Source organism: Mesoplodon densirostris, chromosome 18, assembly GCF_025265405.1.
Source record: "Mesoplodon densirostris isolate mMesDen1 chromosome 18, mMesDen1 primary haplotype, whole genome shotgun sequence".
In the NCBI taxonomy this organism is placed as follows: domain Eukaryota; kingdom Metazoa; phylum Chordata; class Mammalia; order Artiodactyla; family Ziphiidae; genus Mesoplodon; species Mesoplodon densirostris.
In genome coordinates, this window is record NC_082678.1 from 23,990,049 (window position 1) to 24,003,186 (window position 13,138).

Here is a 13,138-nt window from a genome sequence, read left to right on the forward strand (position 1 = left end):
TCTCTTTTCTCTCTCGAAGGTAAGCATCAGCTTTTCTCCATCTACATCATCATAGCTTCTGAGCTGATGAATTTAATAGAGTTGTATTGAGTCTAATCTTAATACTTTACATTTAAACTGGAATCCATTTTCATACTGAGATGTAAAGAACAAAAGGATCACCAGCATCACCATGTAGGACCAACCCCTGGGCAGGGTGCAGAACAAATACCTGAACCCGTACAGATCCAGCTCTCAGCTGCTTCTCTAGTGGAGTAATTACTGTTCCTTAACCCTCTTCTCGGGGGGCCTCTTTTAGTCTCTTTTAGCTGACAGTGTCCCGTGGAAAAGCGGTCATTCCTCCATCATCCCAGCACCCTTTTACCCACTCCTCCTGAAGGAAGGCTGCAGTTGAACTAAGATCCGATTCCAGGTCTCTCCAATGATGACGTATCTTCGGGAGACAAAGGAGACACCGTGGCCTCAAGGCACCAGCGTGCACGGCTTAGGGTGGCTACCACGGTGGCCTCTGTAGCTGGAATGGTGAATTTGGAATCCAGAACCAGAATTCTAGGTCCATTTACATCATTCACTGAAATCTTCCTCTTCTGTATTTAAAAAAAAAAAATTCTTCAAACCTCACAGTTTAATGACCTCAAATATCGTCCAGTCTGACCCAAAGGGAATCACCACTTCCTAGCGCAACAGGCTTAGGTTTCTCGAAATCTCCTGCTAGCCTCTCGGTGTTCCGGCGTCTGGCTCGTGAATACACTCCTTTCGGAACCCTTTTCAGATCTTGCACCCCAGAATTGACGGTTCTGACAACTCTCTCTTTTCCGCCTCTCCCACGCCCTGTATGTGGAGAGTTGTACTTGTTTATATCATGTTCTCTCCCTCCTCTAAGTTCCCTGAAGGCAGGAGCTGTCTTACTTATCTTTTTAAGTATCTCAGTGCTTTGCACAGTTCCTGGTTCTCAGTAAATACTTATTCCATAAAAGAATTGCTCCACTGCTTAGAGCCTCAATGCCCTGCATCACACGGACACATCCTGACTTAGCTTCTCTCTGAGATATTTGGGTTCTTTTTATAATTTTTTTATTTTTGGCTGCGTTGGGTCTTCGTTGCTGTGCACAGGCTTTCTCTAGTTGCGGCGAGCGGGGGCTACTCTTCGTTGCAGTGCATGGACTTCTCATTGCAGTGGTTTCTCTTGTTGCAGAGCACGGGCTCTAGGTGCACAGGCTTCAGTAGTTGTGGTGCACGGGCTTAGTTGCTCTGTGGCATGTGGGATCTTCCCAGACCAGGGCTCGAACCCGTGACCCCTGCATTGGCAGGCAGATTCTTAACCACTGCGCCACCAGGGAGGTCCCAATATTTGGGTTCTTGATGGGACGTTTTCTTCCCTCTCTCATGATTTCTGATTCTGATTCCAGAGACAACCAGCATCAGCAACATAGCCTCAATGTCATGTGCATTAGAGCACAAAGGAGAAAAAAACGTGCCGAGGTCAGCAAGAGCTAAAATCTCTTCTTTAGGACTCCAGTTCAAAAAGCCTTAGGAATTCCATCAGCAGCATCATAATGTCAACATTCCAAAGAAGTCCAGAGTCCCAGAACCAGGGTCTAGAATGCCAGAGGAAAGATGGAGAGGAATCCTCATGAAGCCTGGGATTTTGTATAAGGGCAAAGGCTAAGGAGTAGGAAGCAAAGAGTGAAATCCTGTCCACACTTGAATCTGAACACCATCCGAAGAATGTCCCGTTTCACTAATTGGAAGGTCTCAGGGGATATGGACATTTTTCTTTCTGTATTCATTTCCTTTAGAGTTATTATAGTAAAAATAATTTAATAAGTAAAAGTCATTGTATTAGACGGAATGCATTCACCACCTTTAATTTGACTCAGTGTGGCTCAAAAGACAAGGGTCCAGTGTAAAGGGTCGATCTTGTAAGAAAGTCAAGGAGAGGGCATCAAAATTTACACAGAGCACAGGGGTGTGGGAAAATGGAAGCTCGTGGCAGTTTATCACTAGTCTGTTACTCTGGAGTTTCCATTCCTCCTGATGGCCAAGAAAAATAAAAATTGCCAATTAAGAGTAACTTATTCTGTTCTTTGAAACATTTCACTTTGACATTAACTCAGCCTAGTTTGGCTAAATCAAGAGTCAGCTCACAGGCTGTTTCTTCCCTCCATCAAGGGGTCATTTCTCCCACTCCTTCCCAGCAGGGACCCGGGTGCAGAGGGAGGTAACAGGCATCCTCGGAGTCCTTGGCTATGGACCTGTCTTGTCTCTAAATGTCCTGGGATGGTGTTTACTCAGGTGTGGCTGATCTTGCTGCCCCTCGTGGTGACCTGCTGGCATCTGCTGCTGCAGCCCATGGTCCCTGGGGTCCCTCAAATCACCAGGTCCCTATGAGTTGTGGCCTCCTGCTTCCTTGCCCTGAACACAGGTCTGTGCCAGGACTACCGCTCTCAACACCTCGGCCACCTGTCACGGGGGCCACGAGGAGCCCAGCGCCCTGGCTGTTCCGCCACCTTCAAACCCTGGCAGACACACTGGGAGCACGTGGTGGACTCTCCCCCACACCTCCCGGGGTTTCTGTGAGGGCTTCTAATGCCTCATCACCCCCTAATTTTGCTTAAACCAGGTTGGGGTCGGGGGGCGCTGAGGGAGGAGACAGTCACTTCTCGGTGGCCGAGCTACGATCAGCGTCCTAGCTTTCCCCCCAGGATCGCCCTCCTGTGGCCACGGTCTCCACGTCCTCTTCCTGTCCTGTGGACACTTCCCCAAAGGCATTTCCTCTGCCTGCTCTGCACTATGGCTTTGACCCTCCTTGGTCTAGCCTGGCTCTTTCTGTGTTAAAGGAAACCTTTTGGAATTGAGAAAACCCTTTCTCTCTTCACAAAGCCTGGCTTCTACCTCGCTGTGGATTCGAAATGCCATCTAGGGATTAGGATCTTAAAATTGACTTCATTTTCTTTGCTTTCTGCTTCAATAATCCTAATTTTCTGCAGGACAGTGGAATGTCCTGATGACATAGGATAAATCAAAGTGGATTTACAAAGTTACGGGAGAGGTATAGGGGGACAGCAAGAAACAGCACGGTGTCCGGGACTAGTAATGATGAAATCGTTACCACCTATAGGTCCAAGACCTGAGAGTCTGAGGGAAGTGTTCTCCAAACCCAGATGGAGAAAGTGTGTAAAAAGAACCAGTATCCTTGGCTTGGGATCTTCGCAGGTTCAGGGCAACTTCTCAGGGAAGGAACCAGACAGTAATAAATACTGGCATCATTAACCTCCCTTCTTTTGATTCCCCCCCTGCTCACTGGAGCATCTCATTGGCCAAACCTAACTGGACACCAGAGGCTGGGGTTCCACTGATAGAACCCAACTGGTCAGCTCCAAGATGGAGAAGAGTAGAGAGTGGATGTGATGGACAAGATCCAGCCTAAAAGCTTCTCCCTGAAAGGGGAGTGGGGATTGGATCAAGTACAAGGGTGTACAAAAAAGAAAACAGTATTGGTATTTTTCAAAAATAGGATATCTCTATAACATATGTCTGTCTTACCCATAGTTCAACTTCTATCAGTGTCCATCTAAGTATGTATTACAATCAGATGGCTATTAATTTGCAAAGTGCTCTGATGTTGACAACAGCAGCTAGCCCTGAGTGCTTTCTGTATGTCAAGCACTGTGGAAAAACTTATTGTTGATGTTCTTTCTTCCTCAAAAGAAACTTCTGGAGTAAGCTTTATTATTAACATCTCCATTTTACAGATGGGGAAACCAAAACTAAAAGAGTTAAAGAATTTGCCCAAGGTCATACAAGCTAGCCAAGGGTGCATGTAAAATATAAGACCAGGCTCTCTAAGAGGGGTAGGGAGCAGGGAGGAACACATGGTGCCTTACCATCAGCTTCTAAGTCACAGCTGATGGTTGCCATCTGGAATGGTGGGGGGCCCATGCCACCAGATGGTTTTTCGAGAGAAGTTTGTAATCCACACTGCATAGAAAAGGTCCCCATTTTTTAACTTACTTGTTCAATTTACAGTTTTCATTCAAACTGAAAAAATGGCTGATTTTAAGTATACAATCAGGACGTCCAGTGTGCAACTTCTGTTAGACTGGAATGGAGAACCCTACCCCAGCACCCCTGCACACATGGCTGTGATGCTTGTCAAGAGCCTTTACAGAGCTACAAACCAGGAACGTTTGTTTCCTGTCCAATTGACAACCATTGTGTTTGTAAGTCTAATAATAATATTTGTGGTAACCAGTATGAATTAAGTCTCATGCTAAGAACTTCACATATGTCATCTCATCTCATCTTTACAACTACTCTGCAATTTACATATATCTCATTACCCGTGTCTTCCAGATGAAAACACAGGGTTCAAAAATGTTGTCAGAGGGCTTTCCTGGTGGCGCAGTGGTTGAGAGTCCGCCTGCCGATGCAGGGGACATGGGTTCGTGCCCCGGTCCGGGAAGATCCCACATGCCGTGGAGCGGCTGGGCCCGTGAGCCGTGGCCGCCGAGCCTACGTGTCCGGAGCCTGTGCTCCGCAACGGGAGAGGCCACAACAGTGAGGGGCCCGCATACCGCAAAATAAAAAAAAAAAAAAGCAGACTCAGAGATACAGAGAACAAACTAGTGGTTACTATTTGGGGAGGGGGAGGAGGGAGGGGCAATATAGGGGTAGGAGATTAAGAGGTACGAATTATTAGGTATAAAATAAGCTACAAGGATATATTGTACAACAAGGGGAATATAGCCAATATTTTATAATAACTATAAATGGAGTATAACTTTTAAAAGTTGTGAATCACTATTTAGTACTCCTGTAACTTATATAGTATTGTACAGCAACTGTACTTCAATTTTTAAAAACTTTAAGTCACAAGCTAGAAGACAGTAGAGCTAAGGACTCAACCCAAGCCTCTCTGACTCCCAAATTAAGCTTTTTCTACCAAAACTAGAAGACTTTCCCCTGCACAACTCTGAGATCCTAGGCACACAAACCAGAAACCCACTGGGAAAAGCTTTTCTTCCAGGTCAGCTACCTGTGATAACCTCAGGTTAATGCATTTTGCAGTGCAGGCTGGTCAACAACCATCCAAACACTATGCTTCCTAAAAGCACCACGGACACCTTTAGAACACCAAACAGGAAAAGAGATAAGCAAAGCAAAGCAAAGTGTAGGACTGCCTGTACTTGGAAGTGGGCAGGCTGGTGGAAAAACAGAGTCTGCTGAAAATTAATAGGAAGGCAGAGACTCAGCTGAAGAAATGTTAAGAGGTGCCTCCGTTCCCCCCTCCCCTTTGTTTTCAATACCTGATGTACAGAGAAGATGTCATTTTTAAAGAGTAGCTTAAAAAAATGGGTTCCCCTTGCTGGAACTGAAAGGATAACATTAACTAAGTAGAATGTCTCACTCCCTAGGCATGCTTTCCAAGCCCTAAGTATTAATACTTGCTTCTCTGCATCGTAATTCACCTCCTCCTTTCTGGATGTTTCGGCCATCCCTCTCGGCACAACAGCTCTCGGACTCTCTGCACCCACACCTCATCCAGTACTTTTATTCCAATATAGGAATAAAGTCCAACCAGACTTTGCAAAGGAGAAAATCCGCGGTTATGTATTTCCATATGCGATGTTGGTCACTAGATTTATTGCCAACCCTTGAATCATCTCTGATTTCCCTGTCTCAAGCTCTATCACACGTTCTTCCAAATGTTTCCATCATTACTTCTAAAGTTATAACGATAAATTATAAAGTTTGTCCTTTCAGGAGACTTATAGCTAAGAGACCTTTCTACACGGAGCTTAGTAACAGAACTGCCCACTCAATATGTTTGGAATGGATTTCTGTTCCCCACCTTCCCACGAAACAGCCCTGCCCTTGGATCTTTCTCCTTTTTGTAAATAGCACCGTGAACTGCCCTGTTGCTAAGGTCAAAACACCACCAGATCCCTTGAGTTCTAGAGTCTTCCTCTCCCTCCCCTGCTCTGGCTGATGCATCAGCAGGTCCTGTCAAGTCTAACTTCCAGAACCTCTGAATCCCACCCTTCGACCTCCTTCTCCAAGGATGCCACGCCAAAGCGTGCCGCGTCACCGCTACCTGGACTGATACAAGCCCCTCCCACCCGGCGCCTCCACGGCATCCCTCCCCTCTCCATCTGTCCTTCTCAATTTCGCCCACCTAATCCTCGTAAGAGGCAAATCCAAGCCTGGTATTTTCTCCTGCCGTTCTGTGGCTTCTAGAATAAAATCTAAAATCCTGAGCGTTCCCCAGGAGGCCCTGCCTGCCTTGGCCCTGGTCCAGCCTCATCCCTCCCCACTTTCCCTTTCTCCGTCTATTCCAACCACCCTGGCTTGTTTTCTCTTCCTCAAGTGTTGCAAACCCTTGACTGTCTCAAGGCCTTTGCACAGCTGTTTCCTCTGCCTGGAATACTCATCTCCCAGTTTCTGTCTGAATGGCTCGTTCTGATCCTTCAGGCCTCAGATCCAAACCCTCTTGCCCAAAGAGCCAGACCACCCAATTCAGAAGGTGGTCCTTGACAATTACACTCTCTCTGTCCCTTGCTTATGTCCCTTCTAGCACTTTCACAAAGGACAATTACTTTATGTATTTAGTCACTGACGCTCTTGTCTCCACTCTACCCCTAACACCTAGCATAGCGTCTGGGGCATCACAGGGAACAAAAAACGAGTGTTGAACAAATAGAGCCCCAGGCACCGTCCTACGGCTGCCACGAAGCACGCGCCAGAGTCACAGTGAAAGAAGCCATGTCACTGCCTTGTGTGTGAAAGCAAACAGCCAGTTCAACTTATTAAAAAATATGCTTTCAGTTAACATCACAGAAGACATTTTCTAGCCGATTACAATGAGCTGGGGAGCAAGATGAAAAGAAAATAAGCACATTTAATTTAAAACAGATGGGAAGTGGTCCGTTCCCCCACAGGTGACTTGATGTAGGGCCCCTTAGAAGGTCTCCTCTTCTTTCCAACATTTTATGAGCATAATTTTTACATGCCAGAATATGCTCTGGGCGGGGGGGCGTGCATCCCCACCCCTCAGCAGTCACTCGATGGCCCACTGCAGCTTGACAAGGAAAGGCTTAATTGAGTCCTGTGGACCACACTCATTTGCATATCTGCCTGGGTCCTATAAATGGTACCACGCAGCTACAACTTTATAAACAAGCATTCCTGGCTGAGGGGAACCCTCCTCCATCCTTGAATAGGGCACTAGAGACACATACAATAGCATCTTTATGGAGTGTAGATTTCCTTAATGTGCCAAGATATGCCTTGGGTGATCGGTTCAAATGTTACAACTTGCTAGCAAAGTTGGAGGTTTCTGATGATCAGACACAGAGCAGATGTTCTTCTCAGTTCAAGAATGTTGTTGTTCTTAAAAAACTGCCCGGCTACTCACAACTGTGCATCACACAAGTTGCTGAAGTTGCATCTTTGGAGAGAAGCAAAAGAACCACCATAAGTGAATAGAGGCTTCAGAAACCACAACTTCAGAAACCAAGTTCAGACTCATCAGAGAAAAACTATGCACTTTTTTTTTTATATGGTATGGAGAAAATTCCAGGTTCCTGTCCAAGGTCAGTGAGGACAGTTCCATATGTGGTGTTAACGCAAGGCTCCCAGAGGGACACTGTTATTTCTAAACCCTTAACGTTATCTTCTAAATATCACCGCCAGGAGCCTGGGTCTCAGATTAAGTTTCTCTGGCTTTCAGGGGAGAACTTAAGCTCAGCAGAGATGTTACCACTTAGTGCTTCTTCAGATGTGCGAACCACGAAATGCGAAGGCAAAATCATGTCCTGTTTTCTGAGCCCTTAGTGCAGATGGACACTCTTGACAAATCCCAGAGACAACATTGATACAAACATGACCTTGACTTTCTGCTCCTGACTGACCCTGGGCACCACTGTGGATCTGCAGTGGAGTAATCATGCCCGCGACTCTCCCTTCCACGTAGTTAATGTTTTTAATCTACGGTCTTTTATTCCCCTCTACCGATACCCAATGCTTTGTCCTGTACCCACCCACCCTTCCATTCATCAATATGAAATGAGCAACTACCTCTTGCCAGATACAGTGCCACAAGCTCGGAGACACTGGTGAACAGACAGAGGCTGGGACCTCATGGAACGTAAAATCTAACAGTGGAGACAGACCAGTGACTGCACTCTTGGTCATTACTAGAATGGAGATGCTTGAAAGGGTCTGGGGACCAGAGGGAGGGCAGGTCTACATCGATGGTTGGGACAATTTGTGGACCACACAGAAGAGGACGTGGCAATGAGGACTCCCCAGGAGGGTGGGACTACAACGGAGGGAAAGGGGGAAAGGGTTACACTCCCAGCAGAGTGAGACACACAAGCTGAGTCACAGAAGCCTGAGAGCCCTGAGATGTTCCAGCACACGGGGGAGCGGGGAGGGGATGAAGTGAGCGGGGGTCAAATCAGGAAGGACCTTGTGGATCTTGCCAAGAGGGGTGGCTTGGAGGTTTGAGAGTCACTGAAGAGCTGTGTTCAATACTCCCCCAAAATACTCTCTCTTTTTTTTTTTTTTTTTTTGTGGTACGCGGGCCTCTCACTGTTGTGGCCTCTCCCGTTGCGGAGCACAGGCTCTGGACGCGCAGGCTCAGTGGCCATGGCTCACGGGCCCAGCCGCTCCGCAGCATGTGGGATCCTCCCGGACCGGGGCACGAACCCGTGTCCCCTGCATCGGCAGGCGGACTCTCAACCACTGCGCCACCAGGGAGGCCCCTCTCTTTTTAATTGATATAATGGGAAATGGGGAAAACTGAAAGAGAGAACACACTTGGACGTGCAGTATATTAATCCTACCCCATAAAAATGAAATGCTAGACCTTAGCTGTAGCCTGACCTCCTGTGTTTCATCCCTGTAAGAACTTTTCTTTCATTCATTCATTCATATGCACACACACACACACACACACACACACACGCACGCACACACACAATATACCTGTTCTCCAATCGTCCTGCTACTTGGTGGATACTTTCACCCTTCTCTCATTCTACTATATGCAAGAATAAGCTGACGACATCAATTCATTTTCTCTCCAGATTACATAACCTTTTAAAAGATTTGTTTGATGGGGACCATTTTTAAAGTCTTTATTGAATTTGTTACAATATTCCTTCTGTTTTATGTTTTTTTGTTTTTTTGGCCGCGAGGCATCTTAGCTCCCTGACCAGGGATCGAACCCGCGCTCCCTGCATGGGCAGGTGAAGCCTTAACCACTGGACCGCCGGGGAGGTCCCGTACATAATTTTTCATGAAGTTAAGTGTTCCAGTTCACCTCCTTCCTCTTAATGACCACATGTCAGACCACTTATTTAGGGGCAGTTGAATCCCTCAAAAGCATCGCAGCTGATGGTGGGGTTTATGTGTAGAGCTCTCCATGGGAGAAGGAAGGAGAACAAGAAGGAAGATCTGCCTGAAGCCCAGACCTCGCCTTACAGTCAGATGCTACAGAAGGGGCAAGGGGCCCAGACCACAGACGACAAAACAAAGGAAACAGGGGCGACAAGTCTGCTGAGGAAGGCCCTTCTCCTGGCAAAACAGAACCACGAAAAGATGCCAAGGGTAAGGCCAGCTCAGGGCTGCAGACCCGGCCCAGCCTGGTGCATCTACAGGCATCCTTCCGTTTTGAGAAATGGGGCTCTGGGCCTGGAGGCTTCTGGGGCAAGGGCGGAGCTGATGTGATGGGACACAGTGAACAGGGCGGGAAATTAGGTTGTAAAACGCAAGTCTGCAGAGCTACTACTCTTCATGACTGAACGTCTGGCTCCAAAACTCTAATTTCCGTACTTAGGTGATATCCGGGGTTGGACCAAAGACGGCTGCTCCCGGTGAAACCAAAGGCCACAGAAGCCAATTAGCTCAATAGCCACAGACTGTGTCCTGGGTCCCAGAGGGTCAGCCTCACCTTTTCAGGGACAGAATTTGATTCTGGCCAAGGACCCAGGATCCCTTACCCCATGCGTTGCCTTTACTTCTGCAGAGTTGGGCTCTTCCACAGGGGCTCAGTCTCTAAGCCCACAAAGCACATACCTGAGCCCTGGGCACACCCCATCAGATGGTGGGCGACCACCAGCCAATGAGGTGTCTCTTCAAGAATGGGGAACGATCACTTAGTGCCAACGGTAGATGTCCGAGCAGGGGCAGCAGTGACCGAGCTGTAGCACAGGATGGCAGCTGAGCTGACCGGAAGCAGGTCTCCTTCCTTCTCCTGTTCCCTCTCTCTCTGTGCCCTCTCCTATGCCTCACCTCTTACCCAAGGACTGACTTTTCTCTGCCTGTGGCTCTCGAAGCCCTGATGTACCAACATAGGCTTAACACAGGGAGGGGCCTGCACTCTCTGTGCCCAGAGCCAGGCAAGTCATTTTTGCATGTCCATCTCCTCTAGCCAAAGAAATCACACCTTTGGTAAAGACATCCACATAATGCTTCTGCTCTGAGTGTGCCTCATTGATAGAGGAGAGGAAAACAAGAGTGTATTTTTTAAGGTGCAAAGTTATCTTTCGGCTTCATTGACTAACTGGAAGATGCCACCCTTTCTGATCATTAACATGGAGCTATCAGTTACTCCAAGTGCTAAACCAAGTGACAAATTCCAGTTGCCAGAGCAGGGGTTACAGAAATTCTCTTAATTACCCCCAGAGCCCTATTCACACAGTATCAGATAGGGTTCTTAGTTATGCAGACACTGCTCACGTTTTGCAAATCACTTTCTATTACCTAAGTCTTCTTGGTTTCAGTCACATTGAGGCCAATGAAAACTGTGGAGATATGAACCAGGTAAGGCAGAGCTCAGAAAATGGGTCTTTTGCAAAGCCCGGTCCTACTCCCCAGGACTGAAACTAGTACTTAAGAAGCATTGTGGGGCTTCCCTGGTGGTGCAGTGGTTGAGAATCCGCCTGCCGATGCAGGGGACACGGGTTCGTGTCCCGGTCTGGGAAGATCCCACATGCCGCGGAGCGGCTGGCCTGTAAGCCATGGCCGCTGAGCCTCCGCGTCCGGAGCCTGTGCTCCACAACAGGAGAGGCCACAACAGTGAGAGGCCCGCGTACCGCAAAAAAAAAAAAAAAAAAAAAAAAAAAAGAAGCATTGTGGGGAAGGGGAAGAGGAGAGAAGAAATGCAGCAAAAGTAGAAGGAGAGAAAGAGGAGATTCTTTATCTCGAAGCAAAGCAAGTGCAAATGCCAACAGAGATCAGAATGAGCTGTCAACTTCAAAGGCACCAGAGACGTCTGGCCTTCTCCTGTCTCCCAGCTCAGATGCCTTCTGAGGGTCTGCACATGAGCCCATAGCTTTCCCAGATACCTCCACGCTGCTGTGTTGATTTTCTCCTACCCTTCCAACCTGCCTAATTTATATTCCTCTCCAGCTCTGCTTAGAGATCAAAGCCTCCTTTGCTTTTTTTTTTTTTTTTTTTTTTTTTTTTGCGGTAAGCGGGCCCCTCACTGTTGTGGCCTCTCCCGTTGCGGAGCACAGGCTCCGGACGCGTAGGCCCAGCGGCCATGGCTCACGGGCCCAGCCACTCCGCAGCATGTGGGATCTTCCCGGACCGGGGCACGAACCCATGTGCCCTGCATCGGCAGGCGGACTCTCAACCACCGCACCACCAGGGAAGCCCACCTCCTTTGCTTTTTCACCTTAGTTTCATGCACCAACCATGGGTACAAAGTCAGCTAAGTGTCAAGGAGTTTAGGAGTGTGTAGAATACAAAAGGGGACTCGTTCTTTCATTCACTGAATATTTTTTGAGCACCCATTCTGCTCCAGGCACTGTCGCAGGTGCTGAAAATACCTGGGTGAATAAAACCAATAAAGATCATCCGAAACACTAACACAGAGTATGCATTTATGGACCCTATTCCATTTTCCAACTCATCTCCAGCCTCACAGAGCAGTGTGGGGAGAGGGCGGATTTGAACACCACTCCCATCCACTGATGGTCCCAACCGGGCCAAATAAAGGACCTCAGGAGAAGATCGGGGCTTGGTCCCTAAGCGAGCAGTGCTTTGGAAGCTTTGGAAACTATCGTGGGAGCCTACAGTTCAGAATCCACATTCTGCACCCATGTGAGCCTGTCTGTTTCTTATTTTCCTCCCACTTGAAAGTGATTAGGATTTTCTTCCATTTGGGGGTTTTACCCACTTCTGACCCTGAAAGGCTCAGGAAATTACAAAGCAAGTTTTCCAACAGATGCTTTTTCAGCGTCAGGCACTCCTACACAGCTGCTAATTTGCCCTCCCTACATCTTGCAAGCCTGACGCATACAAAAGAAGAGAGGCCGGATCCGGATAGCCTTGCTTGCCTGTGGAATGCCCAGCTCCAAAGCCAGGTTGGTTTTCACTGCCTGGTTAGGCGCCCCTAAACCAGTGGGGATTCTGCCAGGCAAGAGATCCTGGCAGGAAATACCCAAAGACGGAAGATGTAAAGATCCACCACGGTGGAGTGGTGGGGAGAGAGGCTGAGAGATTGAGAAATGTTTAAAAAGAAATGGGCTTGCTTGGAAATGTGCGGTTTCCACAGCAATTTTTGGAATCTCGGTGCAGAGAATAGCAGGGGTGACTGTATCTGGAGAATCCTCAGCCACTCCCCAACCAGCAAGTCACGTGTTGTATGAAATCTTGAACCACAGCCCTTGCGTATAACCCGTCTCTGCTCGAGGGTATCTAGGGAGATTTGGAAGATTGCAGATCAAAGGGAGAGTTTGCTCCAATTTCTCAGAGTCAGGGAAACATCTTTCAGACCAATATTGCACCTTCTGCCTAAACATGCTCAAGACTAGATGGCTTAGCAGAGCGTGATTTGGTTTTCTCGGAAAAGAACAGACGATTGAACGAGAAAGGAGAGCGGAGAGAGCAAAAGCTCAGAGAGAATGAAGGGTCCACCCCTTACATGCTGTCTGGCTTTGTGCAACTCTTGCCAGATCTTGGTGCCATAGTTTTTCTTGGGCAAAATGGAGCTCATCGTACTCAGATCCTCAAAGAATCACCAAGTTCGGAGAGATCTTAAAGGTCATAGTCTGGCCACTAAGAGCCTGACGCATAGTAGGGGCTGAATAACTCTGATTCATCGCTGAAGACATAGAGGAAAGGA